At 40.3% G+C, this 12,475-nt stretch overlaps 1 protein-coding gene across 3 annotated transcripts in view; it reads right to left on the reverse strand.

The window, feature by feature from the left end:
* The window catches only part of LOC121638196 (sodium/potassium/calcium exchanger 3-like), a 54,632-nt gene that overhangs the window by 31,463 nt on the left and 10,694 nt on the right, over positions 1-12,475 (reverse strand). The window lies entirely within an intron of this gene.

Here is a 12,475-nt window from a genome sequence, read left to right on the forward strand (position 1 = left end):
GAACCAGAGCTAACCCCAGCACAGAGCCGGAACCAGAACCAGAGTAAAAACCAGAACCAGAGTTAACCCCAGCACAGAGCCAGAACCAGAACCAGAGTAAGAACCAGAACCAGAGCTAACCCCAGCACAGAGCCAGAATCAAAGTTAATACCGGAACAAATTCAGAACCAGTTATCCACAGCACAGAATCAGAACCGGAGTTAACACGGGTAAAAATGCTGTACCAGTGTACCAATAAAACGCTAGCATGCTACATGCTAGTCAAAATCTAGTGTAGTATGAGGTTTTGAAAACAGCCTGTGATGGATTGTGATGGATGGATTTTAGGAGTTTAAAACTTTAAGTGACTGTTTTTCCCCAATAAGCCTAGTTAAATTTATATTTTATTAACCTGAATACCTCTCACAGATATCCAAACAATTTCTTTCAGGCTTCAGTGGTAGCACAGGTAAAACCAGCTTCTTTTGGTTTTAGAAAAGGGAATAAATAAAAGGCTTTAAAAAAATAAAATAAAATAAAATAAAATAAATAAAAATAGATTGGTATTTTATTTTTTGTTTGTTGTTTAAGGGGGTTAAATAAAATGGATAAACCAAACTGTATCTCATGAAATCTTCTCTCAGGCTCCATAGTCTCGTAACAACAATCAGAAAAAGCAAGGTGTAAACAAGGCCGCGGTTTCTGCAGGAAAACGCCAAAGCCCGTCTCTGTTGACAGATCTGTGAACTGCAGAGGTGACTCACAGTTAAATGGTGGGAACTTAATGAATTTCCTGCCAACGGGCTCACACAGGTGTGAAATGTTATGGATTTGTCAGCCTGGCTCTTTTCAATCAAACCACCAACAACTGAAGGCGATCCAGTCTATTACAAATACAATGATTCTTATCTTACATTCCTGCTGGCTATGCTCTGAGGGAAATGTCCGCATGCATTTTTTTATTGTGTGTTTTCGCACTGTGAAAAACAGAGAAAATATCTCCTGAACGGTGTATCAATGGAACGGAGCCAGTTCCATTGGTGACAGTCTCAAGCTGTGATTCCACTGTGGTAAAATTTTGTTTGATGGTGGGCACGAAGGAGGGTGAGGAAAGCTTGAAAAAAAGTGCGTAGAGGTGGCTCACTTTGTACCAAAGATAAACTCCAGACCCTGATAAGCTTCGTGCATCTGTTTCATGTTCGTCTCACATTCAGTTGTAAACACAGATCTCTAGATGTTGAAAAAATTATGCCACAGCTGGCAAGTACATTCATTTTGTGTCCTGTTGAAGAGAATAAGTTCACTGAAGTGTAATGCAGTCTCCCTGGAAATAAAAAAAGTCTTTCCTGTACATTTAAATAGCATACTAATGTCAGCTTTTCCGCAGCTATGAGGGGAAATGCTGAACAGCTGCAAGTAAAACAAATTACACCACAAATAACATTACAGAAATCACAAAAAGACCTGTTAACTGCCAAAACTCTGAACTACACCTTTAATCTTTGCATCTTTCTCTGTCAAAAGAGGAAAACAGATTGAATGCCTGCTGGATAAAAAATAACTGATAAATAAAATAAAAATAAATATGAGATAAAATAATAAAATGAAATATAAAAAATGATAAATTACAATAAAAATATATTGTCTCCTTAAAAACAGCTGCTGAATTTCAGCCCTGCACCATAAGGCTTGAAGCAAAGTCGGATGTGACAGCATTCATGGGGGGGTGAAGAAAAAAACCTTTTTCACAATTAAAACGCAAACCTGACACACCACCACACACCAGAGCTAAAGAGGTCTCCCGCCAGTCCTGATAACCTTTGAAATGCAGATGTTGACACTTTAACGGCGACAGAAGTCGACCACGGAAACAACCGGGAGGATGACGGCACAAATAAATTAATAAATGATTAAAGTTGCATTGCAACCCTTAAGGACGCATGTACAGGCTCATCCCCCAGTTCACATCCCGTGCATACGCTGAGTGCACGTGGAGGGCTGGGGGCTTGTTCTGCACATGCTCAGTCGGCGACGATGATGCGGGCTGACACATCGCATGTCGGGAGCGTAGTTACCGTACTGAGTAATGTGTGACATTTAAGGACTCCCGCTCTTTTTTGTCCTTCCCCACGCTGTTTGTTACACGCACACACACCATGCCTGTACAAATATCCATGTCCAGAGACACAAACATGTGCACACACACACACACACACATCATGAATGCAGCTCTCGGCAGCTCAGAGGACAGTTTCTGCTTTGTTTGAGGGCGACATGTTGCTCTCAGTGAGTCTTTATGTGCATGTTTTCCTGTTTGCATCTGTAAACTGTAAGTACTGTCTGATTAGTGATGTCGGGTTTTTTATAACTGCTGTAACAATAACAACACATGAATAAGAAAAAAATTACTTCTGAAAACAGACCTGCAGAAATATGAAGCTGTAAAAGATGCTTTTTAATCCTTTGAACAGCAAATATGCACAAAATGAAATCTATTCAAATTTCTGTTATATGATGTTGGCACATGCAAATAATACACTCATGGCTTGGGTCTGTAAACAGGAGCAGCTGTCCTGTCAAAATTATTTCTTTAAACAACAGTCCTAGTATAGGAGCCAGTTTGGTGGGGGAAAAAAAACTACTGAATTTGATGGGAACACCATCAGGCCCTGGCCAGTCTACATGGATTTAATGGCTTGAGTTATTTCTTGATTAGTTATTGGGACATCCATGAACTCTCAAAACTCTGACTTCAGATAAGATGACTTTCTGAAGTTCAAACTGAGCATCAGAGAGTGGAAGAAAGGGGATTTAATTGACTTTGAAAGTGGCATGGTTGTTGGTCTGAGTATTTCAGAAACTGCTGATCTTCTGGGACATGTTCTATCTAATTATAGCGCTGGTTATTGAAGGGTTGAGAATAGTATGACTTTATAGGACAAACAGGACCGTGCAAAAGTCTTCAGCCACCTCTCTGTCTTCACAAAATTATCAGGAAAACAGCAAATGGGTGCAAATGAGGGTGCAGAGATTGAAACATACAAACATATATACAACATATAAGGTAGAAACAGTTGCTTCAGTTTTAAGAAGTTTGAAAGTGAATACTTGGTTTGAGCAGCTTTATTTTCAACAGTCTGAACCCTCTTAGACAAGCTTTCTGTTATTTCTTTAAGTAGTCTTGAGGAATAGTTCCCCAGACATCCTGAAGGACTTTCTAAAGCTCTTCTTTGGATCCTGCTTCAGAGTAATATATAACATAAAAGCTTTCCACACAGTATAATCACTTCTTCAAGGAAAAACTCTGAATCATTTCTAATCAAAAACCTTTACAGCTTTAGCTTTCTGGTTAGTTTTGTTGGAAGCGGTTTCCATGGTGACCGCTTCCAGCATCACGCTGCTTCTCCCAACACAAAAAGGTGATCAATCAGTGATGAAGAACTCAAGCTGCTAAGTTTGAGCATAACCCTGGTCCACGTAAAGGCAGTGACTCATTGCTAAACTGTGTATGTCACCATGGCAACGCAGGCGGCACAGCTGCCACGGAAAACGGTTAAGTTTGGTTTATTGAAGCAGAAAGCTCTCCTCATCATGACTCATTGTTTTGAGGAAATGGCTGCTACAGTCAGATCAGATGAATGAAAGAAGTTATTTTAACTACAGAAGCACATTAACTGATGATACCCACTGATGAAGGCTGTGACTAAAAATTAGAGCCAAATACACCACAGGAAACTTATGTGTTTGCATTGCCCTCAGTAAATCGGACTGATTTTACAGTGAAGGTTGGACTCCGCCAAAGACAGAATTTCTAGGCGCAGCTGAGATGTTGTGGGGGTCTAGTTTGATGGACTCAGGATGAGAGTCCATGGCCCTCAACCGTACAAGAGTGGAGTGTCCTCTCTGGGTCAGGACTGAGATCCTGCCCCAAGTAGTGGAGTTCAAGTATCTCTTGGTCTGGTTCAAGAATGAGGGAAGAATGAAGCAGGATAGGTGGATTGATGCAGCATTGGGAGTGATGTGGACTCTGCAGAGAAGGAAGAGAATCATCAAATCTGAGGCAGAAGCTCGCATCATAAACTTCATTTTGCAGAAATGCAACGCTCAGAAGTCCAGATAAATGAAAATCAGACAATCTGGTCAGCAGAGGTCAGTGAAAGCCAGAGACGTTTTAGTCATTTCTGTCCTGTGTGGCGTTAAAAACAGTGACATGTTTGAGGACTCTGCAGTGTCTGAATTAAATTTACTGAGTCATTAACGGATGAATCATATTTAAATTAAAAGAGGCCTGCAAAGTTTCACAGCTTTACCGCTCAGCAGCTTGACTTGACCTTGTTGGCCTCCACGACAACTATCTGTCTACATCCATAATTCTTCCAAACATTCCCTTTCCTCTTTGTTTTACCAACAAAAAGCATGAACAGGGTTTCTCACCTCAACTTGAATCAAAACTCAAGCCTGAGTGAATTAAGCATTAAACAGTTAGGAACAGATGAGGAGTCCATCCTCCTCCATCCTTAGCAACAGACTATTCTTGAATCCCTCTGTGTCTGACTAAACTCAGCCATCAAGCAGAAAAAGCATTAAAGAGAAGAAGAACCAACACAAACTATTTGTGGAAATTTACCTAAAAAGACAAGAGTCATCCAGGAACACAAGTATCCAAGTCATACGGAAAACTGCATGAAGGGAAGCTGCCTGTAAGAAAAGACACATGGCTGCCTCCGACCTCTTGCCAGGGCATCGAAAATGAGAAAGAAATCAGCACATTTTATGTAACATTGTTTTAAATGTATTGTCCCTGTCGAATAAATTTTAAATAAACCAATCAGGTTAAATAAAGGCTTAAATAGCCATCACCTCGGCTAAGGCCAACTTTTGAGTTCTGATGCTGTTTGGTCCATTTCCATGGATGGTATGGTTCGTTTGGAGCAGTATGAATGTTTTTTTGCACTCTGGTGTGGACCAAAGAAGCAAAATTTGGTTCATTTCAAAACCAGGGGTCTCAGTTCACTTGCAAGTGAAGCCTGGTGCAGTTTGTTTACAGTGTGAAAGCAAATGGACCATCCAGCAGACCAAAGAGATGAAGTGATGTAGGACGCATTGTAGAGCAACATGTCGGATAACTCGCTGCCCCTCCTGCTGCTCATACTGGTGTTAAAACCTAAACACTTTAGGTTCAATCAGAGGAGACTGAATCTGAAATACATAAAGAACAAACACATTAATAAACAACTGATGTCTATTAATTACGGTACATTTTTTTAATGCAACTGTTGTTATTTATTGGACATTACACATTAATGATTACTGAGTGCTGTTTAGCATAGCAATCTAGAGTCACTACCTGCTCAAGGTGCAGGACAAACTCATGGTAACCTTGCAGGAAGTGGTACAGGGAACGCAGAGGTTGTCCTAGCCATCAGATCTCCCCAATTCTGTTGGGCACCAATGGCGTGTGCCCGAGAGCCTGGAAGCTGTTTATCAGATTCGCCCTGTTAAGTGGACTGGTGTAGTAAAAGGAGATCCTCTACTCTCTAAACATCACATTTGACTGCATGGCATCAGAAAGGCTCAGTTCAAGGTGTTGTAGCACGCAATGGATGCCATTGATACAGACCCTGTCGCCCTTCAGCTTGCTAACGACAACATTTTAGGCTCCAGTCATTACTGAAACTCCATCAGAGCGTCCAACTTGCTCCCCCAGTCATCACTCACTTCATCCATGATGGCACCGATGGCTTTGCTTATGAGTGATGGGTCTGCCTTCTCCACCGACTTGATGCCAACAAACTTTGATTCAGTTTTGCCCTGGTGACTGAATCTGACTAAAACTAATTCCTCCTCTTTCACAGAACTATCTGTGGTACCATCTGCGGTATTAGAGGGAAATTCTCCACCTCTGCTATATAGTGCATAAACACCATGGTCTGCTTTTCATTCCTGCATGTTGATCCCAAGTCCTTTTTGTTCATCCTCTTCAAAAACAAACAAAACCTAATTAATTAAAAATTAATATAAAATCATGTTATTCAATGTAACTGACAGCTTGGCATTTTTCTTGAACATTATTCTTTGCATTGTAAAGTTACAGCCACATTGCACCTCTGAATGTAATTACATAGACATTTCAAAGAACCAAAAGTTTTACTTACCCCTACATCCACTCCAACTCGGAAAAAGGCCTCACCTGCTTGCCAATGGCATGTACGGTGCGAAACAGTATTTTCATTTTTGAGCTTGTTTGCTCTGACGTTGCTATTAGCGCCATCACTGAGGGTGTTGCGAGGAGAAACTCAGATTGAGCCCGGGACACGAACACACAGGCAATTTGGCATGTTCACAGATGCTCTCCAGCTTCATAGTTTTATTTCCTACCACAAATTAGCTGTTTCTGTTAGTCTCTTTAGCATACTGGTGACACACAGAACCGCTCATTAGCATGGCATCGGAATCATATTGTTGCTAGTGTCTTACAATGCCGCCATCTCCAACCCGCCACTTTTCAAGGAACCTTCTGATTGGGGCTGCATGTCCTGCTGGTTTATCCTCCAGTTCACTGCTTTCTTTTGGAAGGCTGAATGGCTCCTGCTATAAATCTCCACATATTCCCGCTACTTAATTAGCCTGAGCTAAAAGGTAAACAGAACTGACGCAGTGTGTGACGTTCTCGTGTCACGTGCTAAGTCCAACTTGAGTTCTGGTATCAGTGTGAAACTGATTTCCAGTCTAGAGACCCACAGTGAACTTGCCTCACCTCACCTGCTTAGTGGGGAAATGCATTACCCATGTGAAAGCTGCAGACAACCTGCCCAGCTGGTTAAGATGGAGAGCCGGATTCTGGTCCCAGCCTGATGCCCTTTGCTGTCTTTACATGTCTAGATTAATCTTGATAAGATAAAAAAAAATGTAGATTATGCCAAAAAAAAAAAAAACAGAATTACAGCTGCATTCATGAACAGATCAGCTGCTCAGTTATGTTTACATGAAATAACATTATTACTCCTCATGCCACTGTGATCAGGAAAATAACTCAGTTAGTGGTACATGACATGTGGAGGTTGTAGATCTGTCAATCATCATCAAAGCCTTCTTGCTGCTTGGAATCTTTGTGTGAAGTGCTTATCTTCAGAAGCAGAGATCTGACAGGGGAAATATTCTTATCCATAAAACACATCAAACACCTCATCCAACACTCCCTGAGCTTTAACCTTCTGTGTGCTGAGAAGTTTTTACCTCATGCAACAAAAATCACAGATGCTGACAATCTCTAGTCTCTCTACGAGCCTTCAACATCTTCAGATTATATCTGAGAGAATAGTTCTCATTACAGATGTCTAGTAAAGATGAACATGTGGGACCTCAACCAAAATACTAAAATGTAATTAAAGCTGGAGTCAAACAAAAATCTCCCAGCAAGTTTTTTTGGGTGCAAGTTTGTTTTTTGTAGGTTGCTGTAAATAAAAATGGTGCTGCATGTTAGCATAAGGTTCCGCATTGTGATGAAAACATGACTTTCATTGATTAAAACCCTGATACCACGGCACGATGTGCAAAGTACATCAGGCAGTCAAACTTGTCACACTGCAATGTTTTCAGTCTGGTACAAACAAGAAATTCTAAAGGATCTGATTTTTAAACAAAGAAGGTTAAAAAGGTTTAGTTATTCTATTTTATATGGCTCTTGGATATTCAGAGATTTATTTTTCACAATTAACTTACAAAACATGAATTCTGCTGCTGGTTAGTGACATAGAGTACATTTATATGAGCCAAGAAAAGGGAAAGAAAGCGTAAAAGGTGCAGAAACAGAAACAATGGACTAAATGGGCGACTTGATTTAATCATGCAAACGCTGGCAGAACTTCCCTGTTGGATTGGGATCATTGTTCAGATGGAGATAGACAATGATCCTGTTTACATGCAGACCAAAAAACCTGATCATAATCTGATTTCTGAAGTCATCAGTCAACTGAATGTGAGAAATTGCATGAATGCTCCTACATTACTCCCAAATACTCTCATGTCTTTGTGCATGTACACCTTCAAATCTGATTAAGTTTTTTGTTTTTACATCTGTGCATGTGGAATAAACTCAGCGAGTGAGTGGAAAACAAAGGAAAAACACAATGGCGTGCAGCAGCGGGATGGTTGAGTAGAAACAAGGTTAAACATTCAGCAGCCTATTTTGCAGCTTATTAGTTCCAACATTAGTAGCTAATGCTAAGACTGTGGGCGCCATCATGTCAGCAAAGATTGGATGTTTTGCAGGAAGTTGCATCACTACGTACTTTGAGAGAAATCTGATAATGAACTGGAAAATGTAGACCAGGATTTTTTGAATATTGCATTTGAATATTGAATTTCATTCTCTGTTTTTGACTAGCACATAGCGTGCTAGCTTATAAGCTGTTCATTTTGTAGCATACACAAACATTTTTAGCCAGTTTCCAGTTTAGAATAGTAGAAGTTAATAATGGCTTGGCTGTTGTAAGCTTGTTTAATGCTTGTAGAAGATTTTTTTAAAATGCACATCTTTATGAAACTGTTCCTTTCCTTACTTGACAGAAAGAAATGAAGAAGACTATGTAAACAGCACTTAAATTCAGTATGTATCGTTTTGTATGTATCATAAGAGACCTTTTGCATCACTTTATGATAAAAACTTTGCGCATAACCATGTTAAAAACAATCTGACTTGTCTTCTGCCCCCTGGTGGACACCTTTTGCACTACAATAATTTTTTTAAATGTATGAAAAAGGTCATTAGAGCACCAGAAAAGGATTCATCTGCAGTGTTTGCTGCAATGAAACTAGTTTAATAGGATTTTCAGTTAAAGAGGATTTTTGTTTGTTTCTAATGTGTTTATGTTAATGCAGGTGCTTTAACTAACCAAATCTTTCAAAAATCTATTAAAATTTAAATAATCTTGTAAAACTTATTTTAAATATTATTGTATACGTTACACAAACTTAAAATTTGCAATTTAACCCCAAAATTATGCAGCTATAGTTCTACATTCTACATCACATTGTATATTACCATAAATGTTCCACAGTGTATGATAAGTATATCTTCTGATTACTGTCAACTATTTACTGTTTAATAAAGATATAAATGCTTAAAAAATGTCTACATGGAAACATCTGAAGCCTTTCAGCTTGTGTTGAAATCTGCATCTCTTCTGAAACTCTTGGGATCGCAGCAGTACAGGAGGATGTTTGTAGCTTTTAGGAAACAGCTTTGACATTGGCTCACAGTGGCAGGATGTGGCAGGATGAATCTTTAAAGGTGCGTTGAGCCACTTTTGCTTCTAGCAAACATACTGAGCTCTATAATTCAACAGTGACCAGGAAGGAGGAAGCTTTACATCTATATGTTGGCTAACAGAGAACAAGACAAGATGAGAAGAATTCAGGGAAGCAGCAGGGAGAGACTAACAGGGCATTATTGTTGAATTAATGTTCTTCAGTAGGAAGGGTGAAGCTGCGGGAGCTGATGTAGAACTAAGTCTGACTCCACTGAGCTAATTGCTGTGATGGATTGGTCTTATTCTCCAGAGCACGGAGCTCCTGCTCTTGCAACAAGACTAGATGACAGATGCCGGTCTGCACGTTAGGCAGTTATAAAAGTAATTTGTCGTCATCTGCAACTGTTTACACAGTCGACTTTGCAAGGCAGCGGCCCACTCACAGCTAATAATGTAATTGTAATATGGCACCATTGATTTCTCAGAGGAAATCATTCCAGGAATTCTCTGGGTCAACTTTGCATTGATAATGAGAAGCTGTTGAGATTTTAAAGGAATAATCCTTGTTTTTTTTGTATCCCTGATCTGATTTATTTATCAGCGGTGCTCACTTACTCGCCTCCGGCACGTGGAGAGGAGTCTGGAGGATTCCCACGTGAAGCGAGGCGAGCGAATCTGCACACACTCCTACCCACTGCAGAAACAAAGGCCAGCACCTTCGCATTAATCAATAGTGCTCATAGAGGTTCAGCCACGCACATACGCCACACGCACACACACAATGCATTTCTCACAGGGAAGCCCTGATTAAGTCATAGCAGCCTCCTTTCCAAAAACGGAGTGTTGCGTTGAAGCTGAGCTGAGAGGATATTTAATAACAGAGGAGACAGCCTCCGGGGAAAGACCCCTGGAGAGTGCAGTCACGTGTACAGGGTACCCAGACTATCCGTCTAATAGCACAGCCGATGCTTGTGTCCACAGAGCTGCGCAGCGGGGCTGCGTTCGCCTCAGTGTATGCAAATGTGCTGCAAACATCAGTGGAAATGTGTGTTTTTGTTTTAAACCAGCGGAGAAGGAAGAAAACGTGTGGGTGCATGTGCAGGAGAACAGTAGAGTGAGAAAAAGTCCATCTCGTCAGATTTACTGTATGACTAAACTCAACAGAGCTCACATGTCTGCAGAAGAGATTTTTCTCCTCTTGGACCAAGTGTGACAGATTTGAGCAAAAAGTCATGTTAAAAAACCCTTCTGTCTCCGGATAAAAGGAAGGTTATGAGCGGGGCAGTGAGAGAGATGGCTTGTAGTTGCCTCCCCAGTTACTAACAAACACACAGAAACCAACAGGAAACTTATTTTCTGCCACCATAGAAGGTGATAAAACCATTTTCAGCTATGACTACCAGCTGCTGCCTGACTGAAAAATGAGAGTGAAGAAGAGGAGGTAAACATGAGGAGAAGGAGGAGATAAACAAGTGTCAGAGATCAACACAAGCAGCAGGGTTCTCACAATTAAAATCACAGAGGGTGATGTGTTGAAGGCTTGTTTTATGTGTGACAGAGGAGACAATTAGCAAATGAGCCACCTCCTCACCCTCCCTGACGCGCCATCTTCACGGGCAGGCCTCTAATTTCAGGCAACAATCAGTCAGTACCCCCGTCATACAGCATCCTCCCAGAAAACCGAGCTCATGTTAGGATACTTCCTCATCAGACTGCATTTTACTCAACCCTGTGGCTGCAAACTGCTATTCCATTTGCAAGCTACACCATCAAATAAATCCAAGAAGTCAAACGTTTGACTGACGAGTTAGTGCTGCCAGTTTTAAAAAGAGGGGAAAACAGCTAAATTTGGTCTGAAATCGCAACTTCTCAGCTCTTTCGCTCTGGCTCTGGAGGAGAATTCTGTGTGGACAGAATTATTTATGTTCATTGCCAACAACACTGGCTTACCTGCTTGATTTGTAGTGCGAAAACAAGAAAAACATTTCCAAAGTAAATATACATTCCAGTCTGGTTTTAAACCCCACCACAGCACTGAGACAGCATTTTAAGAGCTTGTAATGATCTTCTTGTAATGATCAGATTTAACTGATGCCTCTGACAGGGTCAAACACAATATCCTTTTACAGACTTGATTGAATCTTGCTTGAAATCTTTTTTGTCAGGCCGGTTTTTTTAACATCTCTATTGGGGAATTATCTTCTTCAGCCCCTAGTTTATGTGGTGTGCCTCAGGGGTCCATTTTAGGTTCGAGTTTGTTCTCTTTGTACATGCTGCCTTGTAAAAGAATTATATCTACTTTCATCTCTACAAATTTATTTTCCTTTTAAATCTAATGTCTCTGTCCCTCAGCAGCCTTTTTTAACTGCCTGAATGAAGTTAAAGACTGGCTAACCAGCTCATTTTTGAGCCTAAATGAAAATAAAACTGAAGTGATTGCATTTGTAAATCATTCCCCTATAGTTCAGTTAACTGGTTCACTTGGCCCTGGCTTGATCATTCGTCTCTGCAGTTATTCCAAAATGCTGCTCTCATCTTCACACGCCACAGAAAGCATGAACACATCATAGTTTGTGAGAAGGCACTGGATGCTAAATACTCTATGCTACAATATGTGTTTAAACGACATCACATCCTCACTTGCAAAATAAATCAACAGAAAACTGCAGAGTAAGCACACGTTCATACACTTCATCTGGGTTTGGTGAACTGCGTGAGTTTGAACTTGTAACGTTTAACTCTGAAATTACTGTTGCAAAATTAATATCAAATATCAGCGTTTCATTTATGATAACAGCCTTTTTAATTAGGCTTCTGCTCGAAAACTGCATCCCCATAATCAAATGAGTATAACCAGATCAGATCATTGATATGTGGCTATTATTTCTGTAAAGGCCAACGCTGATAAGTAAGCTGGATTGCACTATCTGTTCTTAACATCTTCCAACTAACAACTGGGAGATCTCGGGTTTGAGAAAGTTTAACTATGTTTTTAGTATTTTAAAAGGCTGAATGAACAGCAGGTTTTAGACGACTTAAAGGACAACACCCGTTTCTGTTAAACAGTAGAAAAGAAGATCCATGTTTAGTTTTATTTAACGCGTTCTTCTGCATGATCAAAGCTGAGAAACAGTCTTTCCAACACTGCCCCCCTGATGTTTTCATTTCCAAACTCTACAGTTCACACTTGCACTTTTCCAGAAAGAACGTCTTTAGAAGTTGTGAGGGAGGTTTCTTTATCTTTA

The sequence above is a fragment of the Melanotaenia boesemani genome, chromosome 4 (genome assembly GCF_017639745.1).
Source record: "Melanotaenia boesemani isolate fMelBoe1 chromosome 4, fMelBoe1.pri, whole genome shotgun sequence".
NCBI lineage: Eukaryota > Metazoa > Chordata > Actinopteri > Atheriniformes > Melanotaeniidae > Melanotaenia > Melanotaenia boesemani.